Raw genomic sequence first — 9,018 nt, 5'->3', positions numbered from 1 at the left:
CAGTCCTAGGTGGCAGCAGCTGCTCCCCCCTATGGCGGCTCCACAGTGGCGGTGGCTATGATGTAGGACACCAGCTCCCTCTCTCCAGGCAGCTGCATGTGTTGCAATCTGCTCATATGGGGCCTGTGACATCACTTCCTCTGCCAGAGATGGAGTGGAAGGCAGCAGAACCAGATACATTTACTTAAACCAGTCTCCAAATACAAAGATGAGCTCATAATTATGCCTAACATGTTACAACTATCCTGCATACACACTAATTCCCTTCCTAGAATGGAGGGTAAGTTTTCTTTGGGTGATGATTTCTCTTACATTTCATAACTTGAACATTATAACATAGGTTTAACAATCTGTAAGAATCAGTAGAAGAGAAATAGTACAATTACAATCTTTGTTTCAGTAGCTGATCATAGGATCATAGCTGGTATTTAAAATTGCCTTCTTCTTCTACCCATTCTGTATTCCCTTGGCCTTCAGCAGGTACCTCAGTAGGTCTTTGTTCTTTCCCTGGTGGAGTGACCGATACCTTCATTCCTGAAGGGTCTGGGTCATTTGTCATTCCGACTGGATTAGGTTGTTGTAGTTTCTCATTGACTTTAATAATAGGCCATGGTAATTCTAAGACATGCCCTAAGGGATCTCCCACACTCCAAATATATTCTTCCTTTCCTCCACTGTGGAGTAGTAGTCCAATTTCCCCCTTGATAGTCTGGGTCAATCACCCCTGACAAGACTGATTTACTTTTTAACCTGCTTCCTCAGAAGCATGAGGAGACCAAAGTGACCAGGGGGAATTTCATTGGAATCATTATTGTGCTTCCTGGTACAAACCTTCCCTCTTCTAGAATTAAGACTTCTAAGCCAGCAGAACATAAGATCATAGGAATAGGAAGGAAAAATTTTACTAGTGGATCACTGGGAATAATGGTAAGTAGCACCATGCCCACTTCCACCCCTTGATTCTTGGACCTGTGAATCCTGGCCATGGGAAACACAGTACCATATAAGAATGCTTATTCAAAGCATATACAGCCTTGTGAAGAACCTTGCCCCAGAACTACAAGCTATTGCCACCTAGCTGGCACTGTAACTGTGTCTTCAAAAGACCTTTTCACCTTTCTGTCAATCCAGCTTCTTCTAGATGATGCAGAACATGGTAAAAGCCGGTGAATTCCATGAGCACAAGCCCATTGCCTCACTTCTTTGGCCATAAAATATTCTCCTTGGTCAGAAGCATGTGGAATTCTATGTTGGTGAATAAGGCATTCTGTGAGTTCATGGATGGTGGTTTTGGCAGAAGCATTCCATGCAGGGAAGGCAAATCTATATCCAGAATACATGTCTATGCCAGTGATGAAAAAGTGCAGTCCCTTCCATGATGGAAGTGGACCAATATTATCAGCCAGGTTGCAGGTTGATCACTCCAGGGAATGGTGCCATATCAAGGACTCAATGTTGGCCTCTGCTGCTGGCATATTAGGTATTCAGCAGCAGCTGTAGCTAGATCAGCTTTGGTGAGTGGGAGTCCATGTTGCTGAACCCATGCATAACCTCCATCTCTGCTACCATGGCCACTCTGTTCATGCGCCCATTGGGCAAAACAGGGGTGGCTGAAGTAGGATGTTGGCCACTACCAAAGAATGGATCATCTTATCCACTTGACTGTTAAAGTTCTCTCCTGTTGAGGTCAAGTTTTGGTGAGCATTCACATGGGAAACAAATATATTTACATCCTTTGACCATATGAAGAGGTCTATCTATATACTTTTTCCCCAAATATCTTTGTCACCAATTTTCCAGTTATGTTCTTTCCAAGTTCCTATCTGGCCATACCATTGGCCACAGCCCATAAGTCAGTATACAGTCACACATCTGGCCATTTCTTCTTCCAGGGAAAGTGTATTACCAGGTACACTACCTGAAGTTCTGCCCACTGTGAAAATTTCCCTCCACCACTGTCCTTCAGGGTTGTCCCAGAAATAGTCTAGCAATAATGCTACAGCTGTCCACTTGTGGGTAGTGCCTGCATAATGTTCAGAGCCACCTGTAAACTATGCCTTAGCCTTCTCTTCCTTTGATAGCTGATTCTATGGTGCATACCATGAGGCCATAGGTGCATGCTGGGAAACAGAAGGCAATATATCAGGTGTAGGAGCCATAGGCATCTGGGAAAATTCCTCATGTAATTTATTTATACCCTCTGGACCTGCTCTGGCTTGATTATGTACATACCATTTCCTTTTTATGATAGACGGCTGCTGTGCACATCCAACCTTATAACTTGGTGGATCAGATAATACCCAGGACATGATAGGCAAATCAGGTCATATAGTGACCTGGTGTCCCATACTCAAGTGTTTGGTTTCCACTAAGGTCCAGTAGCAGGCCAAGAGGTATTTTCCAAAGGGAGAGTAGTTGTCTGCAAGATGATGGCAGAGCCTTGCTCCAAAATCCTAATGGCCTCTGCTGTGATTTGCCTATGGGAGGCCTGCCAGAGATTCCAAACCACATCTCTACCTGCCATTGACACTTCAAGTACCATTGGATCTGCTGGATCATATGCCCCCAGTAGCAGAGCAGCCTGCACAGCAACTTCAACCTGTTGTAAAGCCTATTCTGGTTCTGGGCTCCGCTCAAAACTAGCATCTTTCCAAATCACATGGTAAATGGACCAGAGTAAGACACCTAAGTGAGGAATATGTTACCTCAAAATCCAAATAGGCCCACTAGGCACTGTGCCTCTTTGGTTGGGGGGTGGCAGATGCAACACCATACCTTTACCTTTGAAGGGCTATCTCTGCATGCCCCACAGCACTGTGCGCCTAGGAATTTCACTGAGGTAGAGGACTTCTAATTTTCATTTGATTGTTTTCCCATCCTCTGGCTCTCAAATGCTTTACTAACAAATCCAGAGTGGTTGTTGCCTCCTGTTCACTTGGTCCAATCAACATAACATCATCAGTGTAACAGACCAGTGTGATACCTTATGGAAGAGAAAGGTAATCAAGATCCCTGTGAACTAAGTTGTGACACAGGGCTGGAGAGTTAATGTAACCCTGAGGTAGGACAGTGAAGGTGTATTGCTGGCCTTGCTAGCTGAAAGCAAATTGTTTCTAATGGTCCTTATGGATAGGTATGGAGAAGGCATTTGCCAAATCAATAGCAGCATACCAAGTATCAGGAGATGTGTTAATTTGCTCAAGTAAGAAAACCACATCTGTACCACAGCTGCAATCAGAGTCACCACTAGATTCAGTTTATGATAACCTACCATCATTCTCCAATCTCATCCATCTTTTGCACAGGCCAAATGGGAGAATTAAATAGAGATGTGGTGAGAAGCATCATCCCTGAATCCTTCAAGTCATTGATGATGGCACTAATCTCTGCAATCCCTCTAGGAAAGAGCTATTGCTTTTGGTTTAGTATTTTATCAGGCAAAGCAACTCTAATGGCTTGCATTTGGCCTTCCCCAAAATAATAGCCCTCACACTACAAGTTAGGGAGCCACTGTGAGGATTCTGACAAGTACAAAGTATATCTATCCCAATTATGCATTCCAAAACAAGGGAAATGATCTGATGTTTGCTAAAACCACATTGATCACACAACCTCCATAAGCTCCTACTTTTAGTGGAGGCCACAATGACATTTTGGATCTCCTGGAATCAGTCTTAGTTCAGAAGCAGAGTCCAGCAGTTCCTGAAATGCCTGATCATTTCCCTTCCCATAATGTATAATAACTTGGACAAAAGGCCTTAGGTCCCTCTGGGGAAGGATGGGAGAAAGATTGACTGTATAAATTTTTGGTGCATCAGGATCCTTTCCCCAGGAAACCTAGCCTCCCCTTCATTCAATGGGTTCTGGATCTATAAACTGGCTTAAATCTGGGGACTGGTTGAGGGGCCAGAATTCCCTGTTACCACAATTTGAATTTTCCATTCATTTGCTCTTAAATTTTTTTGATTATATAAATCTAGTAAAAAATTATGCAGGCTTCCCATCTATTTCACTTTTGGGAACATTGTGCCTGGTCAATCAAGGTCATATGTCTATGTGTGTCAGATTATTCTGGTCTTTGTTCTGCTTCTGCTGTCCAGTATGGTAAGTACATGCACCCTGACTTTGGCAATTAAATGTTGCCACTTGACCTCTGCCACTCCAGGATCCAATCAAGTCCATTGTCCTTGAATTTCCCAATTAACTGGTCCCCACTGTAAGGTCAGGCATACAGAGAAGAGCACTGGCAGAGCTATTCAGTGATGCTGGTGCTCCTCTCATGAATCTGTTTCTCAAGGTGTTTATGAAGGGTACATTTTCTAGATCATCCCAATGTGCAGGATTAGGTTTAATAGCACAGACCCACTCCAGCATTCCCATTTCCCTAAGCCTCTGAATCCCCTTATCAACAGTAAACCATGGAATGTCAGGGAACTCTAACTCATTCACAGTGGGCCTTCTTTTGATTCATAATTCTGCCACTCAGCCAAATAAACTATTAACATCTTTACTACATGAGCTGCAAAATTAAAATCAGAATCCCTAATTAATGGGCCCATATCAATTTTGCCACCATTATCCCACACTCATAAAATCCATTCCCACACTTCCTCATCAGGCCTCTCCTTATAAGAGTAAGAAAACTTGAGAGGAGGTAAGCCAATCCCAGAGCCCAGGAGGAGGCCTCCTAGCTGCCATTCCACCACTCCCAGGGCAGAGGAGGTGAGCCAATCCCAGTGACCAGAAGGAGGATCCCCAGCCACCATTCCACTGCTCCCAGGGCAGAGGAGGTGAGCCAATCCCAGTGCCCAGGAGGAGGCTCCCCAGCCACCATTCCACCACTCCCAGGGCAGAGGAGGTGAGCCATGCAGGCACCAGCAGCACCCCCTCCCCCCGTGAAAATAAGAAGACACATAAACAAGCCTCAAAAACAGACTTCCAGATCACCTACAGCACCCCAAAAGGGAAACAAGATGGAACAATCTGATACTCAACCACCTGGAACCACTGAACTGGCAACAAAAGAGGATCTGGAAAAAATGAAATCAGAAATAATTTCTCAGATAACAGTAGAGATTTTGCTCATAATGCAAGACAAGATAAATACATCCAAAGAGGGCATAGATAAAAAAAAAAAAAAGGAGCTGAGGAACATGATGGAATCCCAACACAGGAAACAAATGGAATCCATGAAACAGATACAAGCAGATATCCAGGAGACTAAAAACTCCATTGAAAGTCTACACAGCAGAATGAACCAATGCGAGGAGAGAATTTTAGATATAGAAGACAAGATTGCTATTAGAGGCCAGGAAAAGAAAAATTGCTTTAAAATTGTAAGGGACCATGAGAAATCAATCCAGCAGCTGCTAGACAATGCAAAGAATACCATAAGACTCTTTGGAGTCAATGAAGAAAGAGGAGAGAGTGCAGATGACATTTTAAAAAAATGTTCACAGAAGTGATGGCAGGGGCTGGGGCTTTAGCTCAGTGGTTTCACTGCCTGCTGCGGAAGCACAAGGACCCAAGTTCAATCCCCAGTACAAAAAAAAAAAAAAAAAAAAAGAAGTGATGGTAGAAAACTTCCCAAGAAGGGGAAAAGAACTTGACATACAGATAAGTGAGGCTTATAGGACTCCAACTATCCTTGATCAAAACAATCTACACACAGCCATATAATAGGACTCCAGAAACCCAACAGAAGAACAAAAAAACAAATCATATACAAAAGAAAGCCCATCAGAATCACAGCAGACTTCTCAATGCAAACCCTCGAGGCAAGAAGAGCTTGCAGTGATGTATTTCAAGCCCTAAAGGAAAACAGCCTCCAACCCAAATTGATGTACCCTGCAAAACTATCTTTCAAAATTGATGGAGAGGGTGCCTGAGCGGGAACTGCGGGTCGCTGCCGCCCGCGAGGGGCGCCGCGCCCTGAGCGCTTGCTCCCCTCGTGGCCCATCTGCCAGTCCTGGCCGCGATAGAAGCGCCGCCTGCGGCCCTCGTTTCCGCCGATGGCACCCCGATGGCAGCTGTGGCTGAGTTGCGCTGCCTGGGCACCGCGCCGCTGCGTCTGCTTGAGTGGAGGGTGGCGGCGGGCGCGGCCGTACGCATCGGCTCGGTGCTAGCAGTATACGAGGCCGCCGCCTCCGTGCTGCCTCGGGGGTGCTGCAGGCGCTCCGCGCGGACCGAGGGAAGGCTCAGGTCGGAACGCGCCGGCGTGGTGCGAGAACTGTGTGCGCCACCAGGCCAGGTGGTGGCCCCCGGAGCCCTTCTGGTGAGATGGGAAGGATGTGGCCATCCAGTTGTCATGTAGGGCCTTTGTGCTGAATGTGGCCAGGACTTAACCCAACTGCAGAGTAAAAATGGGAAGCAGCAGATGCCGCTGTCCACAGCGACTGTGTCCATGGTCCACAGTGTGCCAGAGTTAATGGTGAGCTCTGAGCAAGCTGAAAAACTTGGAAAGGAAGATCAGCAACGACTACATCGAAACAGAAAACTAGTCCTCATAGTTGATTTGGACCAGACTCTAATCCACACAACAGAGCAGCACTGTCCACAGATGTTAAACAAAGGCATCTTTCACTTCCAGCTGGGCCAGGGTGAGCCGATGCTGCACACGCGCCTGGGTCCTCACTGCAAGGACTTCTTGGAGAAGATGGCCAAACTGTATGAGCTGCATGTCTTCACTTTTGGCAGCCAGCTGTATGCACATATGATCTCAGGCTTTTAGACGCTGAAAAGCTTTTTTTCTCATTGAATATTATCACGGGATGAATGTATTGACCCGTTTTCTAAAGCAGGAAACCTTAAAAATCTCTTTCCTTGTGGAGACTAAATGATTTGCGTTATTGATGACCAAGAGGATGTCTGGAAGTTTGCCCCCAACCTGATAACTGTGAAGAAATATGTGTACTTCCCAGGCACAGGTGATATGAACTCACCCCCTGGGTCCTGGGAATCTCAGATGAGAAAGAAAGTAAATCATTCTTCTAAAGATGCCGATGTCTTGGAACAAGTTCCATCTGTGAAGACCCTGAGGAAGGCAGACACTTTCCTGGGGTGGAGCAAAACAATGGCCTTGGGAAACCCACTTGGGAACTAAATGGTGGTGAGGTAGTGCCAGGGGCTTCTGATAAGGCAGATGAGAGGGACTCCTGGCCCCCTGCCCAGGCCCCCTCCTCCATCAGCCCCAGCAGTTGTGAGCTCGCAGATATTCCCGAGTCCCAGGCAACTTGTGAACAGGATGGTGAGACCTCACCAGGGGCACAGCCCCCTCAGGGCACCTCTGGCACAGATTTGGATTTTGACTTGTCCAGTGACAGTGAGAGCAGTGCATCAGAAGGTCAGAAGGCCTCTTCCACCTCTGATGGGGAAAGTGAGGAGAAGAGAGGCCAGGAAAAGCCTCCAGCCACCTAAGATGGAGCAAGAATACCTCAGCAGGGAGGTACCCCTGATATGAGCAGAGAAAAACTTGCAGGAGCTGGGCCCCTTGGAGAGTCTGGGGCTGGAGTCCCTGTGCACAACAAAGGGCCAGACCTGGATGTGCAGGAGGAGGGTGAGCGGGATGGCCTCTGTGGCCTGGGCGATGGCTGTGTGGACAGGAAGGAGGCTGAGACAAAGTCACAGAACAGTGAGCAGTCAGGCATCACTGCAGGTGAGTCCTTGGACCAGAGTGTAGAGGAGGAAGAGGAGGACACAGACGATGATGACCACCTGATACACCTTGGGGAGATCCTTGTGCGTGTGCACACTGGTTATTACACAAAATATGACAGGTACCTCGACAAGGAGCTTGAGGAAGCTCCAGATATACGGAAGATAGTTCCTGAACTCAAGAGTAAGGTGCTGGCAGATGTGACTGTGATATTCAGTGGCCTACACTCAACAAACTTCCCAGTAGAGAAGACTCGGGAGCACTACCATACCACAGCCCTAGGTGCCAAGGTCCTGACCCAACTGGTGCTGAGCCCTGATGCCCCTGACAGGGCTACCCACGTGATCGCGGCATGGGCTGGCACAAAGAAGGTGCGCCAGGCACAGGAGTGCAGGCACTTGCATGTGGTCAGCCCTGACTGGCTGTGGAGCTGCCTGGAGCGCTGGGACAAGGTGGAGGAACAACTCTTCCCCCTCACTAACGACGACACCCGGGCACACAGGGAGAACAGCCCAGCAGCTTTTCCTGACAGGCAGAATGTGATTCCAACAGCATTGCTCCACCCAACACCCATCCATCCCAAGGCCCAGCCTGGCCCTGAAGTCCGAATCTACAGTTCCAACACTGGAAAGCTCATCAGAATGGGTGTGCCAGGGCCCCCCAGTTCCCTGTCTGTCCACAGGGAGCCCACCTCCTTCAGAGCTGTTCTGCCACATCAGCAGCAGATGTTTGGTGAAGAGCTCCCTGATGCTCAAGATGGAGAGCAGCCTGGCCCTGCCAGAAGAAAGCGCCAGCCCAGTATGTCAGAGACAATGCCACTGTATACTCTTTGTAAGGAAGACTTAGAGAGTATGGACAAAGAGGTTGATGACATTCTTGGAGAAGGCAGTGATGACAACGACAGCGAGAAGAAGAAGCCAGAACAGGACGATGAGCAGGAAAGGGCACCTTGGCCCAGGAAGCCCAAGGCACCAGGGCCCCACAGGGAACAACCTCTTGGATCTTCTTCATCCAGTGAGAGGAGTGCTGCAGGCATCCGTGGCACCAGGAACAAGTTGCACTGAGCATTAGGAGGTACAGTGGAGGGTGCAGCATTGGATTACTTGCTCATGTGTGGATATATGACTGTTCTTTGTGCTGATCAAAGTCTGGCCACTGGTATCTGGAGTACTGAGTGGCAAAGGAAGAGGCCACAAAAGGAAGTTGAATGACAAGGATGGTGCCAGTGAGTCCAGCAAGGAGTCCAGCAACAAAGACGAGGAGGGCAGCAGCTCTGAGGCAGACGAGATGACAGCAGCACTGGAGGCTGAGCTGAATGAACTTATGTGACTTTGGGCCCACTTCACATGCCCTGTCCCAGCCCT

At 47.6% G+C, this 9,018-nt stretch overlaps 1 pseudogene; it reads left to right on the top strand.

Annotated features, from left to right (window-relative positions):
• Positions 1-6,307: 6,307 nt before the first annotated feature.
• Positions 6,308-8,998, top strand: LOC101697300 (RNA polymerase II subunit A C-terminal domain phosphatase-like; annotated as a pseudogene).
• The last annotated feature ends 20 nt before the right edge of the window (positions 8,999-9,018 follow it).

The sequence above is a fragment of the Heterocephalus glaber genome, unplaced genomic scaffold (assembly GCF_053883595.1).
Source record: "Heterocephalus glaber isolate CG9 unplaced genomic scaffold, H.glaber_assembly_v1.0 deba00000281, whole genome shotgun sequence".
Taxonomy (NCBI): domain Eukaryota; kingdom Metazoa; phylum Chordata; class Mammalia; order Rodentia; family Bathyergidae; genus Heterocephalus; species Heterocephalus glaber.
This window is presented reverse-complemented; position numbering and strand designations above follow the sequence as displayed.